Source organism: Diabrotica virgifera, chromosome 6 (assembly GCF_917563875.1).
Source record: "Diabrotica virgifera virgifera chromosome 6, PGI_DIABVI_V3a".
NCBI classification, from domain to species: domain Eukaryota; kingdom Metazoa; phylum Arthropoda; class Insecta; order Coleoptera; family Chrysomelidae; genus Diabrotica; species Diabrotica virgifera.
In genome coordinates, this window is record NC_065448.1 from 150,847,397 (window position 1) to 150,861,151 (window position 13,755).

Genomic DNA, 13,755 nt, shown 5'->3' on the forward strand with positions numbered 1-13,755 from the left:
TCTTTCTGTTCTTATTTTGACCAAAAACAGACTTTTATCTAAAGATTGTGAAAACTCACTTGGTTACTATGGGCCACTGTATGATCTGTTACGCGTCTCCAAAAAATCGGTTACCATGCAGATCAATCTTTTCATCATAGACAAATAACTCTTTGTTTTTCTCGATGGAATTCTCCAGAACAACTAAGGTCACTTTATAAGGGTCATAACCGAATTAACAATACCGATATATTTTGATTTATTATCGTGGTATTGTTTAAAAACTTAATCTTTAAATTATTTTATTTTCTTTTTCAATAACGATATAAAATATTATTGTTTTAATGTATAAACAATTGGTTGCTATGGGTAAGGTATATTATGATGTGTTTATCAATTAATGGAGTTTTTAAACTCCCTTTACTGAAAAATGGCGATTTAATATTTAATTGATTTATTAATAACATTAATATTAAATATTATAATATCGGATTAAGGTGAAACAGTAGCGATCAACAGGTAGCCAAAACGCGTTCCAAGATTGCGGCTGTATTTTTGAATATTTTTTCGAGATATTTGGCACACGTATTCGTAATATAATAAAGAATGGCGGTACAGAGCCCAATTTGAAAAATATATTAATATGTGGAAATTACTCTGTAATTAAATACAATATTAAAAAAACGAGCCTGTACCGCCATTAAGAAAAACAAAAAAATACACTTTCTTCAAATAAACTTTTTTATCCGATGCCTAGATTTTGTGTCATTTTGGAACTACTAATGAAATAAAAAATTTTAGTAGTTCCAAAATGACACAAAATCTAGGCATCGGATAAAAAAGTTCATTTGAAGAAAGTGTATTTTTTTGTTCTTCTTAATGGCGGTACAGGCTCGTTTTTTTAATATTGTATTTAATTACAGAGTAATTTCCACATATTAATATATTTTTCAAATTGGGCTCTGTACCGCCATTCTTTATTATATTACGAATACGTGTGCCAAATATTTTGAAAAAATATTCAAAATTACAGCCGCAATCTTGAAACGCGTTTTTGCTACCTGTTGATCGCTACTGTTTCCTCTTAAGCAACAATCGATTGTAATGATTATTTCATTCATAGAGATTCTGACCAATAGAAACCTGCAAGAATAAAAATTACAACCATTATTTTTTAATGATTTGAACTTCCAATCCTGTAGTAAGACGTTTTTCGTATGTGTTTAATTCTGTCTGATACTTTTTGATAACTTCCCGTCGTCAAGTATTTTACGTCAGATGCCCTTCGTTGCTGCGCAAACATACATTCAGTGACATTAATGACAATTAGTGTTTTATAATGAACGTCCTGATTATATTCCCAATACTTTTCAAACATTTGTCTTATTGTAACTATTTGATCAATAGTCGATCTGCCAGGCCTGAAACCACACTTGCAGTCACCAACTATTTCTTCGGCGTATGGTACTAATCTTTTTAATAATATTGAAGCCAATATTTTATACGTAGTGTCGTTGATTAGTGAGATTCCTCTGCAATTCATGCATGATTCCTTTTTTCCTTTCTTGTGTATTGGTACAATAAATAGATACTACCACACCATTCTTTCGGCATTATTTCTTGTTGCCAGGCCTTTTCTTTTTCTATTGACTGATGGATTCTACTTATGAGTTCAAGACCGCCTGTTTTAATTAGCTCGGCATCAATATTGTCCAGACCAGGGGATTTATCGCTTATAAGCGTTTTTATGGCATGCGTAATTTCTTCCATGCTTGGTGGGGGTATTTCTAATTCTGCCGTTTGATACTCATGTTCTCCGTTGTTTCCACCATTTTAATTGTTTTCATTAGTGACATTTTGGATATTCCGGAGCTCTCCAAAATATTCAGCCCATATGACTACCACTGAGTAATATACAGCCTCTGAAGATTTCTAATCTCTTCTGAGTAGAGGTAGTCATATATGTATTATTATAATATATACAGGGTGTTTCAAAAAGGTATGTCATAAATTAAATCACGCATTCCAGGGGCAAAAATAGATTGATTGAATCCAACTTACCTTAGTACAAAAGTGTACACAAAAAGTTACAGCCCTTTGAAGTTACAAAATGAAAATCGATTTTTTTAATATATCGAAAACTATTGGAGATTTTTTATTGAAAATGGACATGTATAATTCTTATGTCAGGAACATCGTAAAACAAAATTATAGTGAAATTTGTCCACCCTATAAAAATTTTATGGGGGTTTTGTTCCCTCAAACCCCCCTTCCCCAAACTTTTGTGTACGTTCCAATTAATTAATCATTGTGGTACCATTAGTTAAATACGATGTTTTTAAAACTTTTTTGCATCTTAGTATTTTTCGATAAGCCGATTTTTATCGAGATGCGGCTTCTTTTTTAATATGTTTACATGTTTTTTTTTTTCATATATCTAAATCTCTTAGAGATTGTTCATTGAAAATGGACATGTGGCATTATTATGGCAGCAACATCTTATTGATGTTGCTACTGATTAAAAATTAAACTGAAATTTGTGCACCCCATAAAAATCTTATGGGGGTTTTGGTCACTTAAACCCCCCCAAACTTTTGTGTACGTTCCAATTAAATTACTATTGTGGCACCATTAGTTAAACACAATGTTTTTAAAACTTTTTTGCCTCTTAGTATTTTTTCGATAAGCCAGTTTTTATCGAGATATTTTGAATATTTTTCGAATCCACCACATGTTAATAATCTGAAAATTTATTTATAATTTACATTTTTAGGTATATTTTGAAGAAGAAGCCACATCTCGATAAAAGGTGACTTATCAAAAAAAAGACAAAGAGGCAAAAAAATTTTAAAAACACTGTGTGTATCTAATGGTACCACAATAATAGTTTAATTGGAACGTACACGAACATTTGGGGGGTTTAAAGAAACAAAACCCCCATATAATTTTTATGTAAACATATTAAAAAAGAAGCCGCATCTCGATAAAAATTGGCTTATCGAAAAATACTAAGAGGCAAAAAAGTTTTAAAAACATCGTGTTTAACTAATGGTACCACAATAATTAATTAATTGGAACGTACACAAAAGTTTGGGGGGGGGATTGAGGGAACAAAACCCCCATAAAATTTTTATGGGGTGGACAAATTTCACTATAATTTTGTTTTACGATGTTCCTGCCATAAGAATTATACATGTCCATTTTCAATAAAAAATCTTCAATAGTTTTCGATATATTAAAAAAATCGATTTTCATTTTGTAACTTCAAAGGGCTGTAACTTTTTTTGTGTACACTTTTGTACTAAGGTAAGTTGGATTCAATCAATTTATTTTGTCCCCGGAATGCGTGATTTAATTTATGATATACCTTTTTGAAACACCCTGTATATGTTACCGGCCAAACCCGATTTCAGGACAAACTAGTTTGGCCTAAACGCGATAGGTTAAACTAGTTTAATCTAGGACAAACTAGTTTATCCTGATATTATTGTGGATACTGCAGGATAAACTAGTACCGCCTATGGTCCGTTTTTAAACCAGGAGGAGTAATTCAAATTTACCGCACCTTAATGCGTCCAATTGGTCCAATCGCAGGCAAGTTTACTCCACTGTTAGAAAATTTTGACAGTAAAGACATTTATTAACTTTTGACACTACTGGCATTTCATAGGTTAATTAAGTTATAGCGGGAATTTTTTGTATTTTCTGCGTTATGCCTTTAATAATTTATGCCTTTAGCGACGTATTAGTATAATATATATATATATATATATATATATATATATATATATATATATATATATATATATATATATATATATATATATATATATATATATATATATAAATATATGGATTACCATCGAAGGCCGATATGATCTACCAAAAAAGAAGATGTACATATTTGGTGTCTTGGCTGTCTTTTTAGTTTAATCCTCTTGGATTAAAAACAAACCATAGTATAAACAAACTAGTTTATCCTAACGCACTCAGGACGCTCTAGTTTGTCCTGAAATCTGGTTTGGCGGCCGGTAACATATACACTATTAGACAAGGCGAAAAGGCGGGTTCGTTGGAAGAAATATTCCCATGAGATTTTTGAAGTTATACTTCTTTAGGCGCGATTGAGAGTAAAATATCATAATACTGCGCGCATGCGCACACAGACAGTATGGCGTTTAGTTGCTAAATCTTTCAAGTTATATATAAATATATCAGTGCAAGAAAAGGTGTGAAAAGAATATATTAGTGTTTTTAGTAAATATATTTATTATAATTTTTGTGTCTTTGAATTTGTCTTGCTCAGGAGTAAGATGAGTATTATTAAAACATTTTATTGTATATTTATTATACTTCACCTTGTCTGTTTGTTACCGTGAATTGTCATTAGGTACGTCCGAACCGATACAATCTAAATTAAGACTGTACATATCAATTATTCGCCCAGTTGTTACATATGGGAGTGAAATATGGACTCTACATCAGCGAGAAATAAATAAATTGCTGATATTTGAAAGGAAAGTCCTCAGAATGATATTTGGTCCTCAAAGAGATGAATTGACAGGAGAGTGGAGAAGGCGCCGCAATGCTGAATTGGTGACTCTATATGGTACTGAAAACATCGTCAGACATATAAAAGCTAATCGGATAAGATGGGCAGGTCATGTAGTAAGATCAGAGGAAGACAGAGTGCTAAAGACAGTGTTCTTCGAGAGACCAGACGGTAGAAGATCAGTGGGCGTCCCAGAAAAAGATGGAAGGATGATGTTGAAACCGATCTATCTAGGATTGGGGTACAACAATGGCAAATCGAAGCGCAAGATCGCAGACGATGGAGGGCCATAGTGGATGCGGCGAAGACTCACCCCGAGTTGTAAAGCCAGTCAAGAAGAAGAAGAAGAACCGATACAGACACAGTCCTCGTAGCGTATTTGGTATAGCATTCGGCTAGAGATCGAGAGGTGTTGAGTTCGAATCCGGAGCAATCCTATACTTTTTTTTTATTTTTTTGAAAGCGGTAAACACAAAATTAGTTTGGTGTTTAAAAAAAATTAAAACAAACTGTTTAAAGTATATTTATTTTCAAGAAATCATATAAGAGAAGTATAACTTCTTACGTGCGTACAAAGTACACACACACATTCTTTTTTGCATAATCACATTCGTGAGACACCCCAGAATAAGGTTCAAAAAGTCGCCCACGCGAAAAGTGGTCCAATTTTTTTAACAATTTTTTTAATCAAATTGCAAAAATCAATATTTTCGACCCAGACAATTCTTTTTAGATTTTTTGGGCCATTCTGAATAGAAAAGGTTTTTTGTAATTTTTCTCTAAAGTTGATTGTGTTTGAGTTATAAGCAATTTAAAATTTGAAAAGCGCGAAAATGGCCATTTTTAAGACTGAATGACTCGGTTAAAGATTATTATTTTGAAAGTCAGAAAGAAACTAAATCAAATTTAAAGCCCCCCCCTCTTCATGATCCTGAAGAAATTTGTGTCATTCATTTATTACTAACCTGTTATGTTTATTTATTAATAATGAGCGGTAAGATCGTACTGACGCGGCTGTAAATGCGAGTACGAGTGAGATACGCCATTGGACTGCCTGAATGGCATCTCTTTCGCACTCATCATGGACGGCCGTCTAATACGTGCACGGCGCTCATTATTTTTACTTAAAAATAACAGCTTATTAATCAAATAATGACAAACATTTCTTCAGGATCTTATAGGGGGCATTAAACTTTGATTTAATCACTTTCTGACTTTTATAGTAATAACTTTTAACTGAGTTATTTACTTACTTACTTACTTAGTCCTAAGCCTTTCTACCTTTAGGTGTAAGGCTGGTGGAGTTGAGTTTGGCATTGTAGTCTCCATGCTTTCCGATCTTGCGCTAGGTTTCTTGCACTTTCCAATGTCAATCCCTTCTTCTCGACTTCTTTCCTGATTTCATCTACCCACATAACTCTTGGTCTCCCTCTTTTGTTTTTCCCCTGCACTCTCGTTTCGAACACTCGTTTTGTTAGCCTCTCGTTCGACATTCTACACACGTGCCCGAACCATCTAAGTTGTCCTTCTACTATTTTTTCATTGATTGGTTCTAGTTTTAGGTTTTGTCTAATTGTTTCGTTTCGTATTTTGTCTGTCCTTTTTCTGTTTGCTATTTTCCTCAGGAACCTCATTTCCATAGCATTGACTCTGGATTTTTGTCTCCCCGTCAATGTCCATGTCTCGCTGCTATACATGATTGTTGGTCTAACTACTGATTTAACGACTGCCGTTTTTACTTTTTCCGGTATCCCTTTTTTCCCAAAAAATGTTGTTTTCATAGTGTTAAATAAGCTTCCTGTTCGTCCCATTCTCTCGTTTATTTCCATGTCTTGTTTACCATTTGATTCGATTATTACTCCTAGGTATTTAAAATATTCCACTTGCTCTAGTTGTTTCCCGTCTAATTCTATTGCGTGTGTCTTCCTCGTATTTGAAATTATCATTGTTTTTGTTTTCTCTGTATTAATTTTCATATTTATGTTTGATAGTTCTTCTTCTAGGATTTCAAGATTGTTCTGTAAGTCTTCTCTGTTTTCTGCTATCAATACCATGTCGTCTGCAAATAGTAGCTCCGATAGTTGAGTCTGTTTCATTTGCCAGTATCCTAATGTTAGTTTTCTCATTCTTCTCTTGGCTTTCTTTATCGCTTCATCCAGTACCACTGAGAATAGCAGTGGACTCAGTTATTAAGCCTTGAAAATCGCCATTTTTCGTTTTTTTCAATTTTAAAATGCTTTACCTCGAAAACTATCAACTTTAGAGAAAGATTATGAGAGAACTTTGTTATCCAGAATAGTCAAAAAAAAACTAAAAAGAAATTGTCCGGGACAAAAATATTTATTTTTGCAATTTGATTAAAAAAAGTTGTTAAAAAAAATTTGGACCACTTTTCGCGTGGGCGACTTCTTGAATCTTATTCTGGAATGTCTCACGAATGTGATTATGCAAACAAATCTCATGGGAGTATTTTCTCCAAAGAACCCGCCATTTTTGCTTTGTCTATATAAACCCTCTGAAGATTTTTAATGAGAGTGAAACGTACATGAGGGCGTTTATCTCTCTGAACGAACTGACATATAAGATGTCTCTTAATTTAATTTTACAGCGAATTAATTTATTTTTTGTTTATTTTACAGATTTCAGAGATATTTTTACACCATTCTACACTCCTGGCCAAAAAAATCTGGACACCTTAAAAATATGTAATTTTTGAGGACTCGAATCTCCTAAACCTGTTGTCCGATTTTGGTGATCTTTTTAATATGTTATAGCCTTATTCTCTAAGAATATGAATGTGGTAATAGAGTTGCTGAACAGGCAAATGTCATTGTATACTGGGTGTAACAATAATACTGTGTTTTTTCCTGAAAGTTCGTAACACCCTGTAGAATATTCTAGCATTTAAAAAGCATCCATTTATGTTGGATAATGAAAAAGTTAGGTGGCAACCAGCCAGGTTCTTCATCAATACAGGATGTTTCTAAATAAGGGCGACAAACTTTGAGGGATACTTCTGTATGAAAAAATAATGACCGTTTGATTTATAAACATATATCTGCAAATGCTTCGTGTCCGAAAAACAGGATGTTGAATTTTTTCTTACACACTGACGATTTAGTGATTGCTCTAAAACCGGTTGAGATATGCACATGAAATTTGGTGGATTTTAAGAGGCAGGTATTCAGCATTTTTTTACATACAATTATGTATTTTATATTCACCATTGGCGTGCATACGGGTCATATTACCCGGTCATATTACCTGTATGCACGCCAATGGTGAATATAAAATTTTTATTAGTATGTCAAAAAATGTGAAATAACTACCTCTTAAAACCTTCCAAATTTCATTTGCATATCTCAACCGGTTTTAGAGCAATAAATAAATCGTCAGTTTGTAAGAAAAAATTCAACATCCCGTATATCGGAAACGAAGCATTTGCGGACATATGTTTATAAAGCAAACTGTCATTATTGTTTCATGCAGAATTAACCCTTAAAGTTTGTTGCACTTATTTAGAAACACCCTGTATTGATGAAAAACATGGCTAGTTGTCAAAGTACCTAACTTTTTCATTATCCAACATAAGTGAATGAGTCAAAAAGCAGAATGTTAAGAAAGGCTAAGGCTATAGTTTAGCTTTAATTTCAATATTTTTTAAATGCTAGAATATTCCACAGGGTGTTACGAACTTTCAGGAAAAAACACGGTATTATTGTTACACCCGGTATACAATGACATTTACCTGTTCAGCAACACTATTACTACATCAATATTCTCAGAGAATAAGGCTATAACATATTAAAAAAATCACTAAAATCGGACAACAGGTTTAGGAGATTCGAGAAATCAAAAATGACCCATTTTTAAGGTGTCCCATTTTTTTTTGGCCAGGAGTGTATGTTTTCACGTAATAAAAATTTTATTTGCATATACTGAGAAGCTTAATAGTCGAGGAAATGAAGCTGAAAAAATGGCAAAACCTCGCAATTTTTTCGTCCAGCATCAATTTGTACAAAAATTTGGGATTAGGCTCATTACACCCTCTAGTTCATTTTCTATATTGAACCGTTGTACGCTTTTGGTTTTGTAAGGGTGAAAACTACCCCCAAATGGTAAAAAATTATAAAATAACATTTTAAACTTTAATATTGTCAACATTTGGTTCTTATTAGTTACATAATGAATGTTTTATGCTTTAAGATATACTATCATAATATTTCAACCCTTAAAACCACCCTTGTTGGAGCTATATATAAACAATTTTCTTATCCTAAAAGAAAAATTTCGGCTTGCATCGATTTACATAAAAGTTTTGGATTAGGATCATCTCACCCTGTAGTTCATATTCTATATCATGCTTAAGGGCGTTGATTATTTTTAGGGGTGTAAACTACCTCTTATTGTTAAAAATTATATAAAAACATTGTAAACTTTAATATGGGTAAAATTTGGTTTTGATTGGTTAAATAATGATTGTTTTATACTTTAGGATATAATATCATAATATTTCAACACTTAAAACCACCCTTAATAATATTACAGTTTTTATAAGTAGATATTTTAATAGGTATATACAGAAAAACAAGTAGAATTAAAGAATTACAAAAACATTTATTTACACAAAAATAAGAATTTACAAATATGTACAAATACAAATACATGTAGTTTTTTAGTCATCTTCCAGTAAACGAACCGGTTCTGTGGTATTATACATACATTGAAAATGATCCATTAGCGGACTATCCGATTTTTTCGAAAAAAAAGTTCGTTTTATAAACATAGCACCTTCATTTTTGGCGGTGAAAAGTTTTTTCAAAAATGACTTTGTAGGATTTTTGAAGAGTTATAAGACTGTGTAAACTAAGTTCTGTAAGATCCCTCAGTTTTTAATTAGGGTGGGTTTAAAGGGCTCGAATAAGTGGGTGTTTGCTCGTAAATAGAGGTTTTAAACAGCTATATCTCGCTAACTGTTCACTGTAATAAAAAATCTATGCACAAGAGAATTTTAGTTATTAAATAAGCTGCAATTTAGTAGTTTGTCATTTTTTTCGTATCTCCAGTATTTTCGGAGATATTTTGAAGTAAAAGAAAAAAATGGGAAATTCCAAAAAATTCATTTTTCTTTAAACTCCAATTTTTCTAAAATTAGGCCTTTTAAATAGGTCAAACTTCTTGGGTGTATTAACAATATAAATATAAAAGGAATTACAGAAAGGTAAATACCAATTTTTAATCAAGAGGGTAGTTAGGGGGTTGTTTGTACTGATTTTTTCATAGAGAAAAGCAGGTACCGACCTTTTTTTGATCATAAGTCGCTTAATTTTCAGACTAGAAACTTTTTATTATTATTTTTTGAAAGGTGTAACTGTATACTTGAAAAAAGGTTATTTAAGTTTTCCTCGAAAAATGCAAAGTTTTTCCGTTATTTTACTTTGAATATTTCAAATTATGCATTTGACGAAAAAAGCTAACTTTTAACATGCCGTATCTCGGTTTGTATTGGTCTTAACGATAATACAGAAAAATAATTTGGTTTGTGTTACTAAAAGATATAATTTTGATATCTACAGTTTTTTTGATTAAATGCATATTTTTCGAGGTATTCTCAAAAAACCCTCTAAAAAAGTCGATTTTTTCATCGAAAAACTGTTACTTTCAAGCGCGAATAACTCGAAAAATATTAGTTTTACGAAGAAAATGTAAAAAACATTTTTTTCTTATAATTACTTTTTGCATCGATTTACATAGTTAAAATGTAATAAAAAATTCCCGCCCCCGAGATGGGGTGGCAACCACCCCCAAGGTTTTAGCGTACAGCGGCATGATATAGAAAATGATCCTTTGACTATTCCCTACCTTCTGTGAAAATTTCAAGTCAATCCATGCTGGACGAAAAAATTGCGAGCCAAAATGCTTCATTTCCTCGACTATAAAGACAATATAAATAGTAGACGATAATAAATACGCATTTAATAACAATCTTAAATTATTTGTCAATAATTGCTAAGATTATTAAACTTATAACTGAAGTGGGTATTCCTTAGAAATGGGCGTATCCGCTATTGAGGATTACAATCAGGTACTTAGATAATTCTCTATATTAGATTCATAATTCAATTTAAATTAATATTTCTATGTAGTGGCAGGAAATAACAAAATTATCAACATGTTTTGATACCTGCATAGAACCCTCTTATCTGATAACGTCTAAGATAAACCGAATCTAGGTGACAATATTGACCTTGTACAGTCATTAAAATTATGGCGTAGTAATTTTTTTTTGTAGAAAATCAACATTTTATTAGAAAATCAACATGTAGTTCTCGTAATCGCTATTTCCTGCTTAAGTTCGAAATTAAAATTTAACGTTTTGATTCCACTTCGGAAATCGTTCTCAAAATACAAAACATTAATAAATTAAACAAATGTTGTTCTTTGCTTGGTAAAAAAATTATCTAATAATTAAATTTTATCTGACTCATCCATATTAGTAGGGGAGGAAAGTATGCTAAATTTGCAGTTTCTCGAGTGTTATGGGGACCTACTGGGTCCCCAGTGAAGAGTAGGTCCTAAAACCAAAAAAAGTTGAGTTAAGTTTTCCATAAAGTGGGCGACTTTCCATTTTTGAAGTTATACTTCTTTACGATTGAGAGTGAAATTTTATAATTCTGGGCGCATGTGCACACAGACAGTATGTAGTTCGTTGCTAATCTTTCAAGTTATGTATGTATCAGCGCAAATAAGTCATTAAAATAATATTATTAGTAAAATAAGAAAATCTACGGTTTCGTTTTGATTAAAATCTGTCTTCCTCCATCCCCCGATAGCACTATTTCTAGGTCTACCTCTTGTCAAGAAGGCTCTAAGGAAGACAGATTTTTACCATTCCGACCGTAGATTGTCGATATAAATTAAAATAATTTATATCGCAGTATGGATAGAACGCCCTCTAACGGGGAATAAGCGAAATGAATTTCGACTCAATTCAAGCTTTCTGATTAACCCAGGTATAACATACCAAAAGGCACCGCCAGGAAAACATTCCACTTTGCGGTTCAGAGAGCCCATATGAAACGAGTCATTGTACTCTATGCAGAGTATGGCATTAACAAAATTTGAAAATCTACGGTTTCGTTTTGATTAAAGGAGGAAGACAGATTTTCATCAAAACGAAACCGTAGATTTTCTTATTTTGTTAATGCCATACTCTGCATAGAGTACAAAGACTCGTTTCATATGGGCTCTCTGAACCGCAAAGTGGAATGTTTTCCTGGCGGTGCCTTTTGGTATGTTATACCTGGGTTAATCAGAAAGCTTGAATTGAGTCGAAATTCATTTCGCTTATTCCCCGTTAGAGGGCGTTCTATCCATACTGCGATATAAATTATTTTAATTTATATCGACAATCTACGGTCGGAATGCTAAAAATCTGTCTTCCTTAGAGCCTCCTTGACAATAGGTAGACCTAGAAATAGTGCTATCGGGGAATGGAGGAAGACAGATTTTAATCAAAACGAAACCGTAGATTTTCTTATTTTGTTAATGCCATACTCTGCATAGAGTACAAAGACTCGTTTCATATGGGCTCTCTGAACCGCAAAGTGGAATGTTTTCCTGGCGGTGCCTTTTGGTATGTTATACCTGGGTTAATCAGAAAGCTTGAATTGAGTCGAAATTCATTTCGCTTATTCCCCGTTAGAGGGCGTTCTATCCATACTGCGATATAAATTATTTTAATTTATATCGACAATCTACGGTCGGAATGGTAAAAATCTGTCTTCCTTAGAGCCTCCTTGACAACAGGTAGACCTAGAAATAGTGCTATCGGGGATGGAGGAAGACAGATTTTAATCAAAACGAAACCGTAGATTTTCTTATTTTGTTAATGCCATACTCTGAATAGAGTACAAAGACTCGTTTCATATGGGCTCTCTGAACCGCAAAGTGGAATGTTTTCCTGGCGGTGCCTTTTGGTATGTTATACCTGGGTTAATCAGAAAGCTTGAATTGAGTCGAAATTCATTTCGAATATTATTAGTGTTTTTAGTAAATGTATTATTTATTATACTGCCGTGCTAAGCCCAAAGACGGTAACTGATTTTTTATCGAAAATGAGATTTTTGTATTTCTAGGTAGGTTTAATTATATTATAATGCTTCTACAACTCCAAAGACTTTGTAAATATATTCTAGATACCCATTATAATACTTCTGCAACTCCAAGAACTTTGTAAATATATTCTAAATACCCTGTTCTACCCTAGAAATACAACAATCTCATTTTCGATAAAAAATCAGTTACCGCCTTTGGGCTTAGCACGGCAGTATAATTATTGCGTCTTTGGATTTGTCTTCCTCGGGAGTAAGATAATAAAATATCTTTTATAACCCTTTTATACTTCACTTGATCTATTTGTCACCGTGATGTGTAATTTTATCCGAGATGTCACGTAGACGGGGCTTGACAGCTTGGTTGGTAGAGCATTGGACCAGAGATCGAGAGGTCCCGGGTTCAAATCCCGGACGATTCATATTCCTTTTTTTTTGGTATTGTTTTAATAAAATTTTTTTGAAAGTGGTAGGTAAGAAAGTTGGGTTAATATTTAAATAAAATACAAATAAACTGTTAAGTATATTTATTTCGTTGAAATTATATAATAGAAGTATACTTCTTACGTGCATACAAAGTACACACACATTCTTTTTTTGAATTTAATTTCCCGTTTCCAACAATCGGTTTTTTTTCAATTATAGCGCCATCTATCCATAATTCGGAAAAATTTCTCCATTATTCTCTTATTTTTACCAAAGAATAAATATATTATACTCTCCAAAGAATATACAGAGAGGATCTAAATTTTGGAATAAATTCATTTTCTCCGTGGGGAGTAGGGATGGGAAAAACCTACCGGTTTAAAAGTAAAACCGGTTTTTTTACTTCGCAATAACCGGTTTTACCGGTTGTTTTTTTGTCCCGGTTATAAACGGTTTTTTCTTTTTAATCTAAAAACCGGTTATTAGGTTTTTACGGTGATTAGGATTAGGTTAGGTATTATTTTGGATCCCAATCATATTTATTATTCTCAAGTAATTATTCCAAACAAAACCATAATTCAAATTTTATTTTATTTTATAAAATACAGAAGCAAAACTGAAAGTGCAATCTCACATCAGCCAGAAACAATTATTAAGATTTATTATAATATTTCCTTGAAAAGG